Genomic DNA, 21,985 nt, shown 5'->3' on the forward strand with positions numbered 1-21,985 from the left:
AAAAAAAAATTATATTAATTTAGCCTGTCTTTCAGATAATGTTATGGGGAAAAATAATTCAAATTGACTGTTTAGCTCAATAAATTAGTCAATATAATCAGCAGAGCTGATGGAAGCCTTAAAATGAATGCAGAGTCTTTGGTAAAGTGTCTGCCTGCAGTGTGGGAGACCAGGGTTCGATCCCTGGGTCAGGAAGATCCCCTGGAGAAGGAAATGGCAACCCACTCCAGTAATCTTGCCTGAAAAATTCCATGGACAGGGGAGCCTGGTAGGCTACAGTCCATGGGGTTGTAAAGAGCAACTTTAATTTGATTAGTCATAAAATTAAAATTCTAGCATAATGACCATTTAAGTAACTTTTTAAGAGATTACAACTGATTACTCTTGTTATTTCTTCAAAATGATTTATTCTGCCTAGTATCTCATTGGAGAAGGAAATGGCAACCCACTCAAGTATTCTAGTTTGGAGAATCCCAGGGACGGCGGAGCCTGATGGGCTGCTGTGTATGGGGTTGCACAGAGTCGGGACACGACTAAAGTGACTTAGCAGCAGCAGCAGCAGTATCTCATTACATGGAAATAGGAAAAAAAAAAAAAACAACAAAACACCTGTCTGGAGCTTGCCCCAAAGGCCCTGCCAAGAGTAGAAGGGAACCAGTGAAAATGAATGAAAGCAACAACAGAACTAATGCAAATAAGCATGTCTATTTACTGTAGATCACAACAAACTGAAAAATTCTGAAAGAGATGGGAACACCAGACCACCCGACCTGCCTCCTGAGAAATCTGTATGCAGGTCAGGAAGCAACAGTTAGAACTGGACATGGAACAACAGCCTGGTTCCAAATCAGGAAAGGAGTACGTCAAGGCTGTATATTGTCACCCTGCTTATTTAACGTATATGCAGAGTACATCATGAGAAATGCTGGACTGGATGAAGCACAAGCTGGAACCAAGATTGCTGGGAGAAATATCAATAACCTCAGATATGCAGATGACACCACACTTATGGCAGAAAGGGAAGAAAAACTAAAGAGCCTCTTGATGAAAGTGAAAGAGGACAGTGAAAAAGTTGACTTAAAATTCAACAATTATAAAACTAAGATCATGGCATCTGATCCCATCACTTCATGGAAAATAGATGGGGAAACAGTGGAAACAGTGATTGACTTTATTTTGGGGGCTCCAAAATAACTGCAGATGGTGACTGCAGCCATGAAACTAAAAGACACTTGCTCCCTGGAAGAAAAGTTATGACCAACCTAGACAGCATATTAAAAATCAGAGACATTATTTTACCAACAAAGGTCCATCTAGTCAAGGCTATGGTTTTTCCAATAGTCATGTATCGATGTGAGAGTTGGACTATAAAGAAAGCTGAACACCAAAGAATTAATGCTTTTGAACTGTGGTGTTGGAGAAGACTCTTGAGAGTCCCTTGGAGAGCAAGGAGATTCAGCCAGTCCATCGTGAAGTAATCAGTCCTGAATATTCATTGGAAGGACTGATGCTAAAGCTCAAACTCCAATACTTTGGCCACCTGATGGAAGAGCTGATTCATTGGAAAAGACCCTGACGCTGGGAAAGATTGAGGGCAGGAGGAGAAGGGGACAACAGATGAAGAGATGGTTGGATGGCATCACTGACTCAATGCACGTGAGTTTGAGTAAACTCCAGGAGTTGGTGATGGACAGGGAGGCTTGGGGTGCTGCAGTCCATGGGGTCGCAAAGAGTAGGACATGACTGAGCAACTGAACTGAACTGATTTACTGTTAATTTTTCAGGATTCGAAAGGCAGACTGAACTAGTTTCCACTTAAGCAGAGGTTGCTTCATTATACTTAGTTTAAGTCAACTTTAGTGGTCCCACAAGACACACACACACACATATCCATATGCCAGGCCCTTGATTGACAGAACCACCAGGAAAGAAAGAAATCCATTCAAGTCAACACACCTACAAACACTCAAGCAAGTGAAATCTACCAGATGTTGACCCACCATCCTTGACTCCCACAAAGAAAGTCTAACCTCTTTGAAGTCCTGGTTAAGCAGGAGGGGGTCATCTTTGGAGAGCACAAATACCAGCCATCCCTTATCTTCAACAGAAAGAGTGCTGACAAGCAGGGCAGAGGTGAGAACTGAATTCTCATGCATTGCTTGGGGGACAGATACCTAGTACAACCTCCTGGAAAAACAATGAAAAGAAACGTCAAAATACAGAGAAAGCCTTAAGAAGGTCCATCTATTTGAGCCAATAATTCTACTTCTAACCCTCTAGCTTGAGCAAATGATCCAAAATACAGAAATAAATGACGATCAGAAATGTTCACCGAAGTATTATTTATGACATTTTGCATAACTGGGAACCACCTAAATGTTACAGGGAAGAAAGTAAATAGATTTGGTGATGTCACCCATGGGATTGTTGTGCAGCTACTGAAAACAGTGCTCACTGTTGACGTGAAAAGTTATTTAAAATGTGTGATGAAATGTACAGGATGAAAAACTCTATGTACTGTATGAACTCGACTTCACAAAAACATGTCTATCACAAAGACTGAAAAGAAATTCACCAAAATGTGAGTAGTAATGATCATTTGCTCATGGTAATACGTGTGATTTTAATTTTCTCTTGCTATACCATTTGAATGCAGAGTTCCAAAAATAGCAAGGAGAGATAAGAAAGCCTTTGTCAGCGATCAGTGCAAAAAAACAGAGGAAAACAACAGAATGTGAAAGACGAGAGATCTCTTCAAGAAAATTAGAGATACCAAGGGAACATTTCATGCAAAGATGGGCTCAATAAAGGACAGAAATGGTGTGGACCTAACAGAAGCAGAAGATATTAAGAAGAGGTGGCAAGAATACACAGAAGAACTGCACAAAAAAGATCTTCCCGACCCAGATCATCACGATGGTGTGATCACTCACCTAGAGCCAGACAACCTGGAATGTGAAGTCAAGTGGACCTTAGAAAGCATCACTATGAACAAAGCTAGTGGAGGTGATGGAATTCCAGTTGAGCTATTTCAAATCCTAAAAGATGATGCTGTGAAAGTGCTGGACTCAATATGACAGCAAATTTGGAAAACTCAGCAATGGCCACGGGACTGGGAAAGGTCAGTTTTCATTCCAATCCCAAAGAAAGGCAATGCCAAAGAATGCTCAAAGTACCGCACAACTGCACTCATCTCACACGCTAGTAAAGTCATGCTCAAAATTCTCCAAGCCAGGCTTCAGCAATACGTGAACCGTGAACTTCCAGATGTTCAAGCTGGTTTTAGAAAAGGCAGAGGAACCAGAGATCAACTTGCCAACATCTGCTGGATCATGGAAAGAGCAAGAGAGTTCCAGAAAAACATCTATTTCTGCTTTATTGATTATGCCAAAGCCTTTGACTGTGTGGATCACAATAAACTGTGGAAAATTCTGAAAGAGACAGGAATACCAGACCACCTGACCTGCCTCTTGAGAAACCTGTATGCAGGTCAGGAAGCAACAGAACTGGACATGGAACAACAGACTGGTTCCAAATAGGAAAAGGAGTACGTCAAGGCTGTATATTGTCACCCTGCTTATTTAACATATATGCAGAGTACATCATGAGAAATGCTGGACTGGAAGTAGCACAAGCTGGAACAAAGATTGCAGGAGAAATATCAGTAACCTCAGATATGCAGATGACACCACCCTTAAGGCAGAAAGTGAAGAAGAAGTAAAGAGCCTCTTGATGAAAGTGAAAGAGGAGAGTGAAAAAGTTGGCTTAAAGCTCAACATTCAGAAAACTAAGATCATGGCATCTGGTCCCATCACTTCATGGCAAATAGATGGGGAAACAGTGGAAACAGTAGCTGACTTTATTTTGGGGGGCTCTAAAATCACTGCAGATGGTGACTGGAGCCATGAAATTAAAAGACGTTTACTCCTTGAAAGGAAAGTTATGACCAACATACATGTTTATATAGCATATTAAAGAGCAGAGACATTACTTTGTCCACAAAGGTTTGTCTAGTTAAGGCTATGGTTTTTCCAGTGATCATGTATGGATGTGAGAGTTGGACTATGAAGAAAGCTGAGTTCAGAAGAATTAAGGCTTTTGAACTGTGGTGTTGGAGAAGACTCTTGAGAGTCCCTTGGACTGCAAGGAGATCCAACCAGTCCATCCTAAAGGAAATCAGTCCTGAATATTCACTGGAAGGACTGATGCTAAAGCTGAAACTCCAATACTTTGGCCACCTCATGCGAAGAGCTGACTCATTGGAAAAGACCCTGATTCTGGAAGGGATTGAGGGCAGGAAGACAAGGGGACGACAGAGGATGAGATGGTTGGATGGCTTCACCGACTGAATGGACATGGGTTTGGGTAGACTCTGGCAGTTGGTGATGGACAGGGAGGCCTGGCATGCTGTGGTTCATGGGGTCACAAAGAGTCGGAAACTGAGCAACTGAACTGAACCAAACTGATACCATTCTGTGTCTTCCGAGAATTTTATAGAAAGCACATATGTCCGAGGGGGTTCCCAGGTGGCACAGTGGTAAAGAAGCTGCCTGCCAATGCAGGAGATACAAGAGATGTGGGTTTGATTTCTGGGTCGGGAAGATCCCCTGGAGCCAGGAAATGGCATCCCACTCCAATATTCTTGCCTGGGAAATTCCATGGGCAGAGAAGCCTGGCAGGCTACAGTCCAGCAAAGAGTCACACTTGACTGAGCACACACACACACACACACACATCTGAAAAAAAGGAATTACTTTGAACACTCAAGGCAGAGGGTCCCTGGTTTTCCTCTGAGTGGACAGGCTCCAGCAGACACTGGGAAATATCTCTAGCTTTTTAGAGCAGATGCCAAGTTCCACTTGTCACTCACACTTGACGTAAACGTGATGTAAACCTGGTGATGACTTTCTGCCCTCCACAGCATGCCTATGCCTTCGTCGACCTTGTCTTTGACCTTCAGCCTTCCTTGTTTACACAGAAACACCCCTCGGGCAGCCTCCTCTCTCTGTGAACCATGCTCTCCATGCCCCCTTCACCAGCAGGACTCAGTTCCATGGCCTGATCAGCCTTCTGCTGGTCCAGCCTGGTTGAGTCTTGGTACTGACAACAAGCCAGTTACCCTTGAAAGATACGGCATCATAATAAAACTACCAAAGCCTAGGGGAAGGAAGTGCGGTTTTCTTAACACATTCTAAGAAAAATATCATATGATGTCACTTACATGTGGAATCTAAAAAAGGGATACAAATGAACTCACGTACAAAACGGAACAGACTCACAGACACAGAAAACAAACTTATGGTTACCACAGGAGGAAGGGCGGAGTAATTAGGAGTTTGAGAATAATACATACACATTGAAGTGAAGTCGCTCAGTCGTGTCCGACTCTTTGCAACCCTGTGGACTGTAGCCCATCAGGCTCCTCCAACAGTGGGCTTCTCCAGGCAAGAATACTGGAGTGGGTTGCCATTTCCTTCTCCAGGGGATCTTCCCGATGGAGAGATCAAACCCAGGCTCCCTTATTGCAGGCAGACACTTTAACCTCTGAGCCACCGGGGAAGCCCAACATACACATTATTATATATAAAATAGATAAACAAAGACCTACTGTATAGCACAGGGAACTCCGCTCAATGTTATGTGGCAACCTGGATGGGAGGGGAGTTTGGAGGAAAATGGATACATGTATTAATATATTCATGGCTGAGTCCCTTCACTGTCCACCTGAAACTATCACAGCATTGTTAACCAGCTCTACCCCAAAATAAAATAAAAAGTAAAAAAAAAAAAATCCCAGTCACAAAAGACCATATACTGTATGATTCTAGAATATATGGAATTTATATGAAATGTTATTTCATATAAATATATGGAATTTATATGAAATGTTATTTCATATAAATATATGGAATTTATATGAAATGTTCAGAATGGGAAAATATGGAGTTACAGAAAATGAATTAGTGCTTGTCTTGGGATAAAGAGAGATGAGGAATCACTCTAATGGGTACAGGGTATCTTCTTGAGAGGGTGAAAATGCTCTAAAATTAGATTACAGTGATGACTGCATAACTTGTAAATATACTAAAAACACTGACTTGTACATGTTAAATGAGTGAATGTATGGTACATGAATTGTATCTCCATAAAGCCATTTACAGAAAGAGAAAACTATTTTGTAATAACCTATAGGGAAAAACAATCTGAAAATATATATATATATATATACAAATATATATATGCATAACTGAATCACGTTGAAGTACATCTGAAACTAACACATTATAAATCAACTATATTTCAATTTAAAAAATAAACACAATCTAAAAATAAGAAAAATGCATTCTATAAAAGCATTTTATAGAGAGTGAACTTCCTTCCTCTCACAGACCTGGTGCTGTTAATATATCAGGCCCAACTGTATCTGAGCTCTTAGGAGGCCCCTGCTGTGACAATCAGCCTTAACAATGGTGCAGAGAGCTCTGTGGCTCAGTGCACCTTTGAAGACCCATAGTTGTGAGGGTGAAATACCCTCACAACTCTGTAAGCCTGGGAGATCAAGGATTATTTTCCTAATTGTACCGATAAGAAAATTGCACCTCAGAGTCCGAGCACTGAGTGGCTTACGGCCCCTGATCCTCAAAGCGTGCTCCTCTGTAAATAGTGATGATAATACCCACGTGGGGGAGTCGTTGTAAGGATTAAATGAGATAACCTATGCAGCCTGCTTAGAATCGTGTTTGGAACAGGGGCAGCATTCAGCAAATGCCAACTCCTGTGACTGTTAGGTCAATGGGAAGCTCAAGGTTACATAGCTGGGAAGTGACAGCATTAGGCTGGGAAGTCAGGCTGTTTCATGCCAAGTTCACGCTGTTTATACTCTATTCCTAACACCCTAAGAGGAGTATTAAAGCATGGTCCACGCCCTCACAGAACTTACAATATTTAGTAACGGGCATATCTCAATCACGTGAGACAATAAAGCAGTGACTCCCACAAAGAACTAAGGCAACAGCAATGGAAACTAGGATACAGCTCTCAAACTACAGAAGTCTTTTGTTCAATAGCTACCATCCTAGCATCTTCTTCTTCTACATTCCAAAGCTCAGGAATCCCCTTGCTTCAACCCTACTTCAAAGTGAGTAGAGATGGGGAAACCAGACATGAAAATGAAGTCCATTGCCATCCTGACTACAGAAAACACTTTCCATGGGCATTCTGAACTGTCAGAAGTTTGAGCTATCTTGGGAAACTTGTCTTTAACTTCTAGAAAGTACCATTCATAATCACACATGTATGCTTTAAGGGACTGAAGAACAACTTCAGTTGAGTCTAAGGCTGCTTCTCCCTTTTGAAAAGAATCCTCAACTCGCTTTATTAGTTTTACCCACAACATGACACCTGGCTGTTTGTAACATAAAAGCTCCAAGACAGTGAACATTTTTTTAAAGCAAAGACAGAAAATTCTTCATGAAGCTTCTCAGAAGCACCGCATGTACACAGACATACGCTGCATAGGAAGTCACTGTCTCCTGTACATGTGGTGCCATAATCGTGGAATCCACGGTCACTAACCCTAAGCAACACTATTTCTTCACAGCAATTTTGGCCTATTTATCTGACAAAAAAAGAGTTTAAAACTTTGTGTTGTGGAATGTTGACATTTCATATCTAAGAAGGTAACTTATCAATGAACTTGAGATCCATGTTTTGAAAGGTATTTAATGCTCTGTGTGTTTCCATAGTCCCAATAGTAATTATATATATATATATATATATATTATTACTTTCTAAGAGACAGAGAAATAAATGATGATCACTAAGAGGTGGCCCTTAGCAAACCTGTGAAGTGCGTGTTCAGTTGTGTCCAACTCTTTGTGACCCCATGGACTGTAGCCCACCAGGCTCCTCTGTCCTTGGGATTTTTCAGGCAAGGATACCCGAGTGGGCTGCCATTTCCTCCTCCAGTTAAACTGCAAAGTAAGAGGAGCTTATCTTTGGAAACACTCTACCTCCCTTTTCTGCATGTTTGTTATCCTGGAAGTGAGGGGTAAGGAACATCCCCCCCCCACTCCCAACTCACTGAGCATCTTCAGTTGGACAGACTCGTGTACAGTGTCTGCTCCACGTAGTCTGTTTCACTCCTTACAACAAACACCCTTACAACACATGTATTCATTGCCTTATTCAGAGATAAGGAAATGGAATCTCACAGAATTTAAGTGACACATCTCAAGTAAACTGGCCAGTGACTATGGAGATTCCTCCACTTCAGTGATGGTCTGGGTTTCCCCTGCCTGAACTGGGTTCTCCCAACCTCAGACACCCCCATCAGCTCTAGCATTATGGATACTATAGTTCCCATGAAGCTGTTATGAACAGGCCATCACTTGAGTTCATCCTCTTAGAACAGGAATAGGTCCTGTTTCTAATCTGAAAGGGACCAGGTGAGCATGAGCTTAACCCAAATCTACAACTCTAACAGTATAAATTTGAGACGAGAGTCTCAGAATGCTGAGACTCTTTAGAGATCATCTGGTCAATCTCTTCCCCCATGACTATACAGATTTTAAAAAACTAAAGCTTGAGAGGGGATGGGACTTTGCAGAGGTCACCCCACAAATTAGGTGTCAGGCCCAGATAACAGCCAGAACTTCTCACTCAGTCCTGTTCTCTTTTGTGGCATCAGTCACAAACATTCAAACACGGGGTAAAAATATACACTGTAGGCTAAAGAGGAATGAGTTCAATATTATTAATCCATTCTGGCCATTCAGACTGCTCAAGCTTGAACTCTGGGTGCCCTTCTCACTAACTGTGTAACCTGGATAAGGTACCCTCTCTCTGCCTTGGGTTCCTTATCCATCATATGAGAATCACAATAGTGTCTGCCTCATAGGTTACCATGAGGATCAAACATGACCTTCTTTGTGCTTGACATTTGTAAACCCTGAATAAATGTTAGATAGTATTACTATCATTAAAATTATTACTCTTATCACTACTACAGATAATTTCAGATGAGTGCATGCTAAGTCATTTCTGACTCTGCGAGCCTATGGACTATAGCCACCAGGAGCCCACCAGGCTCCTCTGTCCACGATATTCTCCAAGCAAGAATATTGGAGTGAGTTGCCATGCCCTCCTCCAGGGAATCTTCCCAACCCAGGGTTCCAATCCACATCTTATGTCTCCTGCATTGACAGGCAGATTCTTTGCCACTAGCACCACCTGGGAATTTCAGATAATTGATTGCTAATACTTTCATGCTAGGGTAAGAAGGTGGCAACAACTTCCTGTTATCAAATTCATCTTCCTCTTCTCCAAAGGCATCACTAGCCAGTCTTGGAGAAGGAAATGGCAACCCACTCCAGTATGCTTGCCTGGAGAATCCCAGGGACGGAGGAGCCTGGTGGGCTGCCGTCTATGAGGTGGCGCAGAGTCGGACACAACTGAACGACTTCACTTTGACTTTTCACTTTCATGCATTGGGGAAGGAAATGGCAACCCACTCCAGTGTTCTTGCCTGGAGAATCCCAGGGACGGGGGAGCCTGGTGGGCTGCCGTCTATGGGGTTGCACAGAGTCAGACACGACTGAAGCGACTTAGCACAGCACGGCACAGCCAGTCTTAGGAATGAAGGTAAGCTGGATGAATGCAAATTAGCAACAGGAATGAAGAAAATAACTCTGAAAATAAAACTGCCTGCCAGAGTATTTTTATTTGTATATTCAGAGTTAAAATCCCCCACCCTTCTCAAAATCACTCTTTCTCGTTTACAGTTGACCTCTGTACAACGCGGAAGTTTAGGCTGCCCCATGCACCCACCTCCAAGTGGAAAATCCGAATACTGCTATATCTGCCTCAAAAACAAAGGAACTGATAAATGACTCACCCAAATATCTGCCTCAAAAACAAAGGAACTGATAAATGACTCGCCCAAGGGCAGGAAGCTGAAATGGTTTGGACAGAGTTGGGACTCCAACCCCAGATCTTTTGGTTCCACAGTTTGTGATCTCTAATCACAGTTCGAATTTGCATTGTTCAAGGCTCAACTGTACTTCCTTTCTTTTACCAGTTTTATTGAGATACAATTAACATAAAATATTGTATTAGTTTTAGGTATATACCAAATGATTTGATATATGTATATATTGTGAAATAATCACCACAATAAGTTTAGTTGACATCCATCACCTTACATAGGAATAAAATTTTTTTCCTTATAATGAGAACTTTTAAGTTCTACTTTCTCAGCAACTTTCAAATATACAATACAGCATTGTTAACTGTAGTCACCATGCTGTACATTACACTCCCAGAACATATGGATCTTGCAACCAGAAGTTTGTACCTTTTGACTACCTTCACCCATTGTGCCCATCCTCCGTCCTCTACCTCTGGCAACCAATGATCTATTCTCTGTATTTTTCATGAGTTTGGTTTTTTCAGACTCTACATATGAGATCATACAGTACTTAACTTTCTCTGACTTATTCACTTGGCCCTCAAGCATTAACAAAGCCCTCAAGGTGAACCCATGTTGTTGCCAATGGCAGGGTATCTTTTTTATGTCTGAGTAATATTCTACTGTATGTATATATACATAAAGTTATTTCAATACACACTAAGTCATTTCAACATATACATACCACATTCTCCTCATCCACTCATCCATCAACAGGTATTTAAGTTGTTTCCACATCTTGGTTCATATAAATAATGCTGTCAAGAACATGGAATGCAGCTATCTTTACAAGTTATTATTTTCATTTTCTTTGGATGAATAACCCAAAATGGGACTGCTGGATAATGTGGTAGTGCTATTTTTAATTTCTTGAGGACTGTTTTCCATAATGGCTGCACCAATTTACATTCCTACCAACAGTGCACCAGGGTTCCCTTTTCTCCACATCCTCATCAACACTTATTTGTGTCCTCAGCTTCTTTCACTACTGTCTTACAGTTTTCAGGGACCAGGCCTTTCACCTTCTTGATTAAATTTATGCCCAGGCACTTTATTTTTTGGATGCATTTACAAAATTGCTTTCTTAATTTCTCTTTCTGATAGTTCATTACTTTAGTATATAGAAATGCAACTGATGTCTGTGCATTGATTTTATATCCTGAAACTTTACTGAATCTGCTTATTAGTTCTAACAGTTTTTAAGTAGAGTCTTTAGGGTTTTCAACATATAATATCATGTAATTTGCAAGCAGAGACAGTTTTAGTTCTTCTTTTCTGATCTGAATGCCTTATTTCCCTTGCCTTAAATACTCTGACTGGGACTTCCAGTACTGTACCAAAGAAAAGTGGCAAGAGTGGGCATCCTTGTCTTGTTCCTAATCTTAGAGGAAAAGTTTCAGTTAAAATTTCACATCTTTCTCAAACCTAACCTTTCTCCTTGACTTCCCATCTCAATGAAAAGTCTGACCATCCATCTAAACATCTAAGCCTCTCCTTCCCCATCACCAGCCACTTGGTGACCTGCAGCCAGTGATTCTCCCTCTGAAATGGCTTTTTGTAGTTCTCCTTCCCCATTCTATCTGGTTCAGGCACAATTAATTGTACTTATTTTATTTTGTCTGGACTGCTCCAATGGTCTGAAATCTGAGCTCATTCTTCTTTGCAACCCCACCTACTTACCACCTCCGAAGTCACTTTTGCAAGACAAATTAGATCAAATCATTTCTCCCATAAAAGCTGCATGGCTTCTCCTCCTCTGCAAGGTATATTCATAGCCCAGGCTCACCAAAACACCTCCTCCCAAACACTTCTGCCACCTCTTCACTGCAGAACACCTACCAGTTCTTTGAATGTGACCTTTCCTTCAACGTGGAACACCTAGCTCCTTCTCTACCGAGATCCGGTCGGAACATGAACTTCTCTGCAAGCTCTTCCAGACTCCCTGCACCCTTTCTTTCCTGGACTCTCACTGAGCTTGTTCCTATCTCCACTGAACACTCACCATGATGATCACTTATTTTCTTATCCTTTCAACTAGACTGATTTCTGAAAGGCCTCATTCTTTTAGCCTCTTGCACATGGGCTTCCCAGGTGGCACAGTGGTGAAGAATCTGCCTGCCAATGAAGGAGACACAGGAGACAGGAGTTCAATCCCTGTGGGGTTAGGGGGTGGGGTTGGGAGGGAGAAGATTTCCTGGAGTAGGAAATGGCAACTCACTCCAGTATTCTTACCTGGAAAATCCCATGGACAGAGGAGCCTGGCGGGCTACAGTCCATGGGGTCGCAAAAAGTCAGACATGACTGAGTGTGCGTGCGCATGTGCGCAAGTACACACACGCACGCACACACACACACACACACAGACTACATAGCACACAGTAGATACTTAAATTAACTGCTGAATAAACTGAGTGGATGACACAGAAAATAAAAGGAATGGGAAAATGAGACCTCAGCAAATTAGCAAAGTTGATCTCAATAAAGCTAATTTCTATAATACATATGACTAATGTCAACAATGATGCAAGTAATTTTTTAAAAAGTGTGATGTGTACTTGCAAATGACAGAACTCTCGAGTTCCCACTTATGCGTGTTAACCCTTCTTCGCTGGAGAGAGAGCCACCTCCTCCCAGACTTCCTTTAGTTCTGCAGCAGCTGCAAACAAGGCATTCTGAAAGCTCTTGGAATCTTGCAACTTTAGTTGACGACATGTTCCCTCATAAAATGCTAGGAACTGGACTCAAGAAGTAGGTGCTCAATAAATGCTGATTTGGTTTGCAGTGGATTTGAAGGCAAAGGGCAACTCACATTTTAGACTAATGCAACACACTGATTGTACTTAAGATAATAGCTCTAAGGCTAAAGAAAATCAATGTGGAGACTGAAAAGCAGCCAAACGTTCACTCCTCTGCCTTGCTCCATAGTAGTGCTTATCTGCTTCTTGATCCTTTATAGATTCTAGGCTTTTCTTACTTCATCGTGTTCCTGGAATGGAGTGGGCCAGTTAGCAAGTGTTTCCCTCTGCTTGCGATATATTTGTTGTGTGTTTCGTGCTGATGTAATAGGTGCTAAAAATTGAGGTGTGTTATCAAAAAATATACTAGCTTTCCTAAAGCCTCCCCTCTGCAAGACAGGTGGGATTCCGACTTAGGGAAGAGAGAAAGGAGGACTGGAATGCTCTAGCATCCTTCCTCTCCAATTGTGGGACACAGGTTAAAGGGAGCTCAGAAACTTTTGTTTTTACTAAAAGGATGCGTAAAAAAAATAAGCTTTGGCAGCAGACTCATTAAATGTCCACTGAACACTTCCACCGTACTGTAGGAAATAGGAAAGATTCAAAGCATGCATGCTGTTGTAATTCACTTTGGGATGAGAGAAAGACAGCAGTGCCTTGGAGAATAAATCATTAACTAAAAGTCAAACTGAGACACCCTGGAAACCAGTGAGTCCGGGAGGCAGGAGAGGGATCAGGCGGCTGGGGTTTGCCTGTTTTCCCTCCGGTGACTTCTAGAGTGAAGCATCCCACAGGCAGGAGGAACTCGGCACGCTGTGCTCCCTCCTATTTCACTTTTCAAACTTGAAGTTATTTTTAGATGACCCAAGCCCGCTAATCCCAGGGAGGACAATTCTCAGCCCGCTGCGCCTCAAAGCACCTTCCCCTCCCCAGCTCTTTCCTTTAAGTGCTGGGAAAAGAGACTCGGATTTACCGTTCGCTCTCGGCGACCTGACCACCTCCCCTCATCCCTTCTCCAAATCTCGGTCCCGGAGACCACAGGCGTCACTCTCGCTCCGCCAATTCATGCACCTGCTGCTGCTACTAGAAAGGCGAACCTTTGGGCCACGAGGAATGGGGAAGGGGCTCCTAGAGACCCGCGCCCTCTAGAGGGGGTCAAGGGACCTCCGTCCCCACGGCCGCCACCCGGGCCGAGCACCGGATCCGCAGACCACCCCCCACCCCACCGCCACGGCCACCGCACCCGGCCCAGCCCCCGACCCCGACCGCGCTCGGGCGCCCCCCGCCGCGGTCCCCCAGCCCCGGCCCGGCCCTGGTGCCGCGCGCAGCCCCGGGCAGGACAGGACAGGACAGGGTGCCGGGGCGAGCGGGCCGGCGCCGTTACATAACCGACCTGCTGGGCGTCCGCGATGCGCCGGCGGAGGCGGAGGCGACGACTGGGCGGGCGGCGGGGCCGGCGACTGCGGGCGCGGCGCGGCTGCTCACCTGGCGGCCCGGCCGAGCGCGCGCGGGGACGGGCGCGGTGCCCGCGGGCCTGGGCGTGGGGCCGTGCGCGGCGCGCCCCGCCTCCCGGGCTCGGGCTCCGGCTCCGCGGGTCGGCGGGTCTCTGCCTCCCGCCCGCTGCTCGCCGCAAGCTCCGCCGCCGTCGCCCGGGACAAAGCGGCTCCGGGGAGGGGCCGAGCGGGCGGCTCTCGCAGGAGCCGGCGGAGATGGGCGCGCCCCCAGCTCCGACTCATCGGGCCAACCTCCAATCAGACCCCGGGAAACCGAGAGCCCCTGTCTGGCCCCTGCGCCTCTCCTCCCGCCTGGCCCCGCGCCCTTCCCGCTCCCCTTCCCGGGCTCCCCCGCTGCCCTCCGCCCGGGTGCCCCGGAGCGGGGCGTAGGGGGAAGGCTCTCTGGGGACCCAGCGCAGGACCCGTCCTCAGGAGTCCCAGCGAGGAGAGGCTCCTCGGGGCCACGGCCGGGCTGGGGGCCTCTTGGGGGTCGGAGTAGGGAGGGGACTGATGCTGAAGGTAAGGGTGAGGAAACTGACAGAGAAGCGGTGCTGAGGAATACTGCATCTGATGGAGCACCACCCCCCTACTCCGGCTAACTGAGGAAAAGTCGAGAAGCCCCTAGAAGGTCCTGGAGCGCCGCGCTGGGTGGGCGCCGGCGCCCTTAGGCTGGCTACCCCCGGGCCAGGACCCGGGGCTGAAGGTGCCCTGCGCGGGCCGCGGCTCTGCCAGGTCTCCCAGCTACCAGACCTGGGGACAGAGGGCTTCAGTGACTCCTATTGTGTGAGAGACTGTGATTCAGGAGTGGGAGGCTGGTAACCCACAGAAAAAGGTTGACCGTGAAACAGAATCTTAGATAGATCTGTTGCTCAACAAAGTTAACCCCGTAGAAGTCTCTGCTTTACAAAATAAAGCAATTCAGAGCTGTGGCTTACCAGTGCTACCCATAAGGATGGAGTTGAGTCTCCTGGCAAGAGAATGCCAATAATGTAAAAGATGATAATAAGAAAAGTGGAAAAAACTGAAGGAGGGCATGAATAAAGATGCAAATCAGTCTTGTATTCTATCATCTTTCTAAATGCTACATAAATAGGCCTTTTTCCCCTTGTGCTATTAATGCTCCTTCTTTCCTGGTAACAAGATTAAAATTGCATTGAAGCAATTTGTAAGTTTCACAATTATTCTTTGCTTGCCCAGACACCACACTATTTTTTCCATGGTTCACACAGAATTGCATCCTCTTAACAACAACAATTTAAAAAAGTAGACCTTGGCTCTTCTCTCTGATTAATCTATATTAAATATAAATAAAGACCGAATTTCAGAGTTGAAAATGACCTCAGGCTCCTACTCCTCCAAACTTTTACTAGATGCATCAGTTCAGTTCAGTTCAGTTCAGTCGCTCAGTCGTGTCCGACTCTCCGCGACCCCATGAATCACAGCAGCCAGGCCTCCCTGTCCATCACCAACTCCCGGAGTTCACTCAAACTCATGTCCACAGAGTCGGTGATGCCATCCAGCCATCTCATTCTCTGTTGTCCCCTTCTCCTCCCGCCCCCAACCTTTCCCAGCATCACTAGATGCATAAATCCATATATATTATAATATATATATATAATCACAGATTAGATGAATTACTTCTTTGGATAGAATTTTCCGGAAAAGCATCCTTATACTAAGCCCTAAATTGCTTTTGTGGGATTTTTTGCTCAGCAGTTCTAGTTCACTTTTTGAAGCTATGAAGACAGAGTACAATTCCTTTTCCAACTGACTATTTTCAGAATATGTGAAGATAGCCATCATCACTCACTCTTAAGTTCCCATTTCCAAGTAAAATATCCTCAATCCTTTGAACTAAATTTCACAGGAACTAGATCCTAGGATCTTCACCAATCTTAAGACCTTCACCTTAATAGGATCTATTAAGTACATATATGTTTACAAATAAAATTTTCTTGTTATAGAAGTAATGTATTTATTGAATAAATTTTGCAAAGGTGGAAAAACACAAGATTTAATGTGAGAATTTAGTGAAGTAATACATGTAAAGTGGTTAGCACAATGACTGGCACACAGTAGCACTCAATATATGTTGCTGCTAAGTCACTTCAGTCGTGTCCGACTCTGTGTGACCCCATAGACGGAAGCCCACCAGACTCCCCCGTCCCTGGGATTCTCCAGGCAAGAACACTGGAGTGGGTTGCCATTTCCTTCTCCAAGCAGCCACAAAAATGAACACAGTCATTTTCTGACTACTTAGACACAAATTTTCTTATTTTTTAAACAGATTTTTTTGTTTTAAGGTTCATGGCAAAATTGAGTGGACGGTACAGAGGTTTCTCGTATAGCCCCTGCCTTCACATACCCATGCTGCTGCTGCTGCTAAGTCACTTCAGTCGTGTCCGACTCTGTGTGACCCCATAGACGGAAGCCCACCAGGCTTCCCCGTTCCTGGGATTCTCCAGGCAAGAACACTGGAGTGGGTTGCCATTTCCTTCTCCAATGTGTGAAAGCGAAAAGTGAAAGTGAAGTCGCTCAGTCGTGTCCGACTATTAGCGACCCCATGGACTGCAGCCTACCAGGCTCCTCCATCCATGGGATTTTCTAGGCAAGAGTACTGGAGTGGCTTGCCATTGCCATAGCCTCTCTCATTATCAACATCCCCCAGGAGAGTGGTACATTTGTTACAAAAGATGAATGGACATTGACACATCATTAACCAAAGTCGGTAGTTTACACTAGGGTTCACTTTTAGGTGTTGTACATTCTTTGAGTTTAACAAATGTATAATGATACATCCACCATTACCGTCTCTTACATGACAGTTTCACTGCCTGAAAATCTTGTGTGCTCTTCCTGTTCATCCTTGCTTCCCCTCTAACCGTTGGCAATCACTGGCATTTTAACTGTCTCTGTAGTTTTGCCGTTTCCAGAATGTCATATAGCAGCAATCATGCAGCACACTGTATATAATTTTCAGATTGGCTTCTTTCGTTTAGCAATATTGCAATTACGTTTCCTCCATGTGTTCTGTGGGAACATAAGTTTCAACTCGCTTGGGTAAATATTGAGGAGCATGATTGCTGGATCATATTGTACGAATATGTTTTGTAAGAAACCGCCAGAAACTGCCTTCCAAGTAGCTACACCACTTTGCATCTTAGCCAGCGATGAATGAGATTTCCTGTTGTTCCACACACTTACCAGCCTTTGATTTGGTAAGCATTTTAGAAATTTGCTTTTCTAAAAGGCGTGTAGTGGTATCTCATTATTGCTTTAACCTAGCTTCCTAATGATATATGATACTGAATATTTTTTTCGTTTGCTTATTTGCCATCCACAAAGAAGAAATTTTGCCCATCCCCTAACTGATTTGTTTGTTTTCTTATAGTTTCTTTTTGTTCTAAGAGTTCTTTTATATTTAGACTAACAATCCTATATCAAATATGCATTTTGCTTGCACTGTTGGTGGGAATGTAAATTGATGCAGCCACTATGGAAGATGGTTGGGAGATTCCTTAAAAAACTAGGAATAAAGCCATCATATGACCCAGCAATCCCACTCCTAGACGTATACCCTGAGGAGCCAAAATTTGAAAAAGACACATGTATCTCACTGCTCACTGCAGCACTATTTACAATAGCTAGAACATGGAAGCAACCTAGATGTCCATCGACAGATGAATAGATAAAGAAGTTGTGGTACATATACACAATGGAATATTACTCAGCCATAAAAAGGAACACATTTGAGTCAGTTCTAATGAGGTGGATGAACCTAGAGCCTATTATACAGAATAAAGTGAGTCAGAAAGAGAAAAATAAATATCGTATTCTAACACATATATACAGAATCTAGAAAAATGGTACTGAAGAATTTATTTACAGGCTGCAATGGAGAAACAGACATAGAGACTAAACTTATTCTCTATGGACATGGCGGGGGGGAGGGTGAGATGTATGGGGAGTAACAAGGAAACTTACATCACCATATGTAAAAGAGATAGTCAATGGGAATTTACCGTATGTCTCAGGAAACTCAAACAGGGGCTCTGTATCAACCTAGAGGGGTGGTATGGGGAGGGAGATGGGAGGGAGTTTCAAAAGGGAGGGGATATATGTATACTTATGGCTGATTTATGTTAAGGTTTGATAGAAAGCAACAAAATTCTGTAAAGCAATTATCTTTCAATTAAAAAATAAATAAATTTTTAAGAAGTATAAAAACAAAAAATGTATTTTGTAAATAATTTCTCCAACTCTGTGGTGTGTCTTTGCATCTGCTTGGCAGTGTCTTTCACTGAGAAAAAGTTTTTAAGTTTAATGAAGTCCAGCACAGATTAACTTCATGGATTGTGTCTCCGGTGTTTGATCTAAAGAGTTTTTATCAGGGAATTCCCTGGTGGTCCAGTGGTTACGACTTCACTGCCACAGATCCAGGTTCAATGCCTGGTTGAGGAACTAAGATCCCACAAGCCTCATGGTATGGCCATTTAATAAATAATAAATATTTTTAAAAATTTTAAGTGTTCATCATAGCAGAAGTCATTGAGGTCTTCTATATTATCTAAGAACTTTATACTCTTGCATTTTACATTTAGGCCTATAATCCATTTTGAGTTAACTTTTGTAAAGGGTATAAATTCTATATCCAAATGATAATGATGATGATGATGATGATAAAGATGGTTTGCACGTGGCTGTCTGGTTGTTCCAGCACCATTTGTTAAACAGATATTATTTTTTCTCCATTTTATTCCTTTTGCTCCTTGTCAAAGATCAGTTGACTATACATATTTATGTAAGTCTATTTCTGGGCTTTTATTCTGTTCCTTTGATCTATTTATCTCTTTGTTCACCAATATCACATTGCTTTGATTACTGTAGCTTTCTAGTAAGTCTTGAAATAGGTAATGTCAGCTCTCTGATTTTGTTCTTCTTCAGAATTGTGTTGGCTATTCTCATTGTTTTGCTGCTTTGTACATACTGTAGCATTAGTTTGTCAATATCCACAAAATAACTTGCTGGCATTTTGATTGGGATTGCGTTGAATCTAAAGAGCAAGTTGGGGAAAACGGACATCTTCCATATTTAGTCTTCTTATCCATGTATATGGACTATCTCTCCATTTTTCTAGCTTTTCCCTTGACTTCTTCCACCAGTGTTTTATATTTTTTCTCACACAGATTATGGATTTATCAAATTTATGCCAAAGTTTTTCTCTTTCTTTTTTTCTTTTTACCTTTGTCCATGTTTTAACTGGGTTGTTTTTCTTTGTGTGTGTGTGTGGGGGGGGTGTGATTGTAAGGGTCCTGTCTATATTCTGGATATGAACCTGTTATCAGATATATGCTTTCCAAATATTTTCTCCTATTTTCTGAGTTGTCTTTTTCTTGATAGTGTCTCACTATCAAGTACAAAAGTTCTAAATTTTGATGAAGTCCAATTTGTCTATTCCGTTGTTGATGATCATACTTTCATTGTCAACACCGAACATTTTTTATGGCCACATAGTATTCCCAATTGGAAAAGGAATTGGCAACCCCCTCCAGTATTCCCTGCCTGGGGAATCCCATGGACAGAGGGGCCTGGTGGGCTGCTGTCCATAGGGTCACAAAGAGTTGCACACGACTGTAGCGATTTAGCATGCATGCATGCATTGGAGAAGGAAATGGCAACCCACTCCAGTATTCTTGCCTGGAGAATCCCAGGGACGGAAGAGCCTGGTGGGCTGCCATCTATGGGGTCGCACGGAGCATGACTGAAGCGACATAGCATCAGCAGTATTCCCGAGAGCTGTATTTTTTTCTTTTGAAATAATTTCAGACTTACAGAAAATTTGCAAAGAAGACACAAAGAGCTCTTATACACCCTTTGTCAGACTCTTTATATAAAAGGACCCAAGAAAAGACACCACTTTTCATCCAGTTGTCATGATTCTTTAATCTCCTTCAATCTGAAATAACAACCTTGACAGTCTTTGAGATTGTGGGCCTGTCATTGTATAGAAAGTACATCCTTTGGGCTTTGTAAAAATTCTTATTTATGTTGCTGCTTTAGGTCTTAGTCGTGGCACGTGAGGTCTTGTATCTTTCTTGTGGTGTGCAGGACTGAGGCAGGAGATAGAAGGGCTCCAGGTTAGACATTTGCAACCGGCCTCCTGCTTGCATTTCATGGGGCAAGAAGTGGACTTCCGCCTGGCACTTACAACTATTAGCATTTTCTGAGACAAGAGATAGGTGGACTCCTAGGATAGTCAGCCTCCTGTTTGCCCTCCGAAATAGAAGTAGCGACAGAAACAGGGTAAATAGACTCTCTGTGTCTCTTGTGAACACCTTAAGGTAACAGTCATGGCAATAGTCAAGGTAACAGTCATGGCATTGACAAGAAAGGGCAAACCCTTGTTTGAGGAAAGGATTAAGGGATCTCTGCTCCCCACTCTTTTAGGACAAGGGAGACACTATGAGTGCACAGAAAGGCTTCTTGTGGGTCAAAAGTCAAGGGATAATGCCAGGTCATAACGAGTCTTTCTCCTCTCAGAAGCCTTCACTTGGAGAGATCCATCTTGGCTGAAGGGTGCCTGCACATCCACGCAGGGTAGGTCAGATGTGGAAAAAGAATCCAGATAATTGGCCTGAAGAAAGACAAAACCCTGAAGAACTGAACTATATAAATGACTTAACCACCTCTTTACTGCATTCCTCCTCACTAGGGGGATGCCCACATCCTTACTCTCTGGATACAAACCATTTCCCTGTTTGCTCTCCCTCTTGTGCTTTGTCTCTAATAATACACTTCATAACTACATTTGCAGTTTCTGCCTCCATGACAAACGCATTTTTCACTGGGGTAAAGATCCAGGGAAAAATAGCTCCTAGCCCTCTAGCCCTTGCTGGTCTGATGGCTAGGATTCCTGGTTCTCATCCAGGCTACCCAGGTTAAATTCCTGGACAGGGGATTGAGATCTTGCTTCATGCCACCATTCAGTGCTGCTTCATTGAGATCAGGATCTTTAGTTGCAGCGGTGGGATCTAGTTCCCTGGCCACAGCTCGAACCCAGGCCCCCTGCACTGGGAGCATGAAGTCTTAGCCACTGGACCCCCAGGGAAGTTTCCCTCCTTTGGGTTTGATGCTTCCTCATGATTACACCAAGAATGTGAGATGTAGACCAGAACATCACGAAAGTGGTGCTGCGTTCTTATTGTAGCCTACGTGTAGTGTGTGATGTTCACTTGTACATTCATGTTTTTCTACTTCTGTCATTTCTTTGGGGTTACTCAGTTGGCATTCTACTGCAAGGAAGAGTTTTTCTTCTCTTCATTTAATTGTTTAGTAGCATACATGTGCACTCACAGATTCCCAGTTTATTTAATGGGGAGAGTCCCTTGGACTGCAAGGAGATCCAACCAGTCCATTCTAAAGGAGATCAGTCCTGGGTGTTCATTGGAAGGACTGATGCTGAAGCTGAAACTCCAATACTTTCGCCACCTCATGCGAAGTGTTGACTCACTGGAAAAGACTCTGATGCTGGGAGGGGTTGGGGGCACGAGGAGAAGGGGACGACAGAGAATGAGATGGCTGGATGGTATCACCGACTCGATGGAGGTGAGTTTGAGTGAACTCCAGGAGTTGGTGATGGACAGGGAGGCCTGGCATGCTGTGATTCATGGGGTCGCAAAGAGTTGGACACAACTGAGCGACTGAACTGAACTGAACTGAATCTGTTACTGCGGTTTCCCAGATAGCACAGTGGTAAAGAATCCATCTTCCAATGCAGGAGACATAGTAGA

At 43.5% G+C, this 21,985-nt stretch overlaps 1 protein-coding gene across 3 annotated transcripts in view; it reads right to left on the reverse strand.

The window, feature by feature from the left end:
- The window catches only part of RCAN2 (regulator of calcineurin 2), a 302,524-nt gene that overhangs the window by 275,266 nt on the left and 5,273 nt on the right, over positions 1-21,985 (reverse strand). The window contains exon 1 of one of the 3 annotated variants that reach the window (XM_088831508.1): positions 14,188-14,320. The exons of 1 other annotated variant lie outside the window; for it this stretch is intronic. The gene's annotated coding sequence lies outside the window, so the exon portion shown is untranslated. Of the gene's footprint in view, positions 1-14,095; positions 14,321-21,985 lie in introns of those variants that run through there. One more of the 3 variants, XM_055407203.2, reaches the window with a different exon arrangement.

The sequence above is a fragment of the Moschus berezovskii genome, chromosome 23 (assembly GCF_049115385.1).
Source record: "Moschus berezovskii isolate FMDL1 chromosome 23, NW_MosBer_1.0, whole genome shotgun sequence".
NCBI classification, from domain to species: domain Eukaryota; kingdom Metazoa; phylum Chordata; class Mammalia; order Artiodactyla; family Moschidae; genus Moschus; species Moschus berezovskii.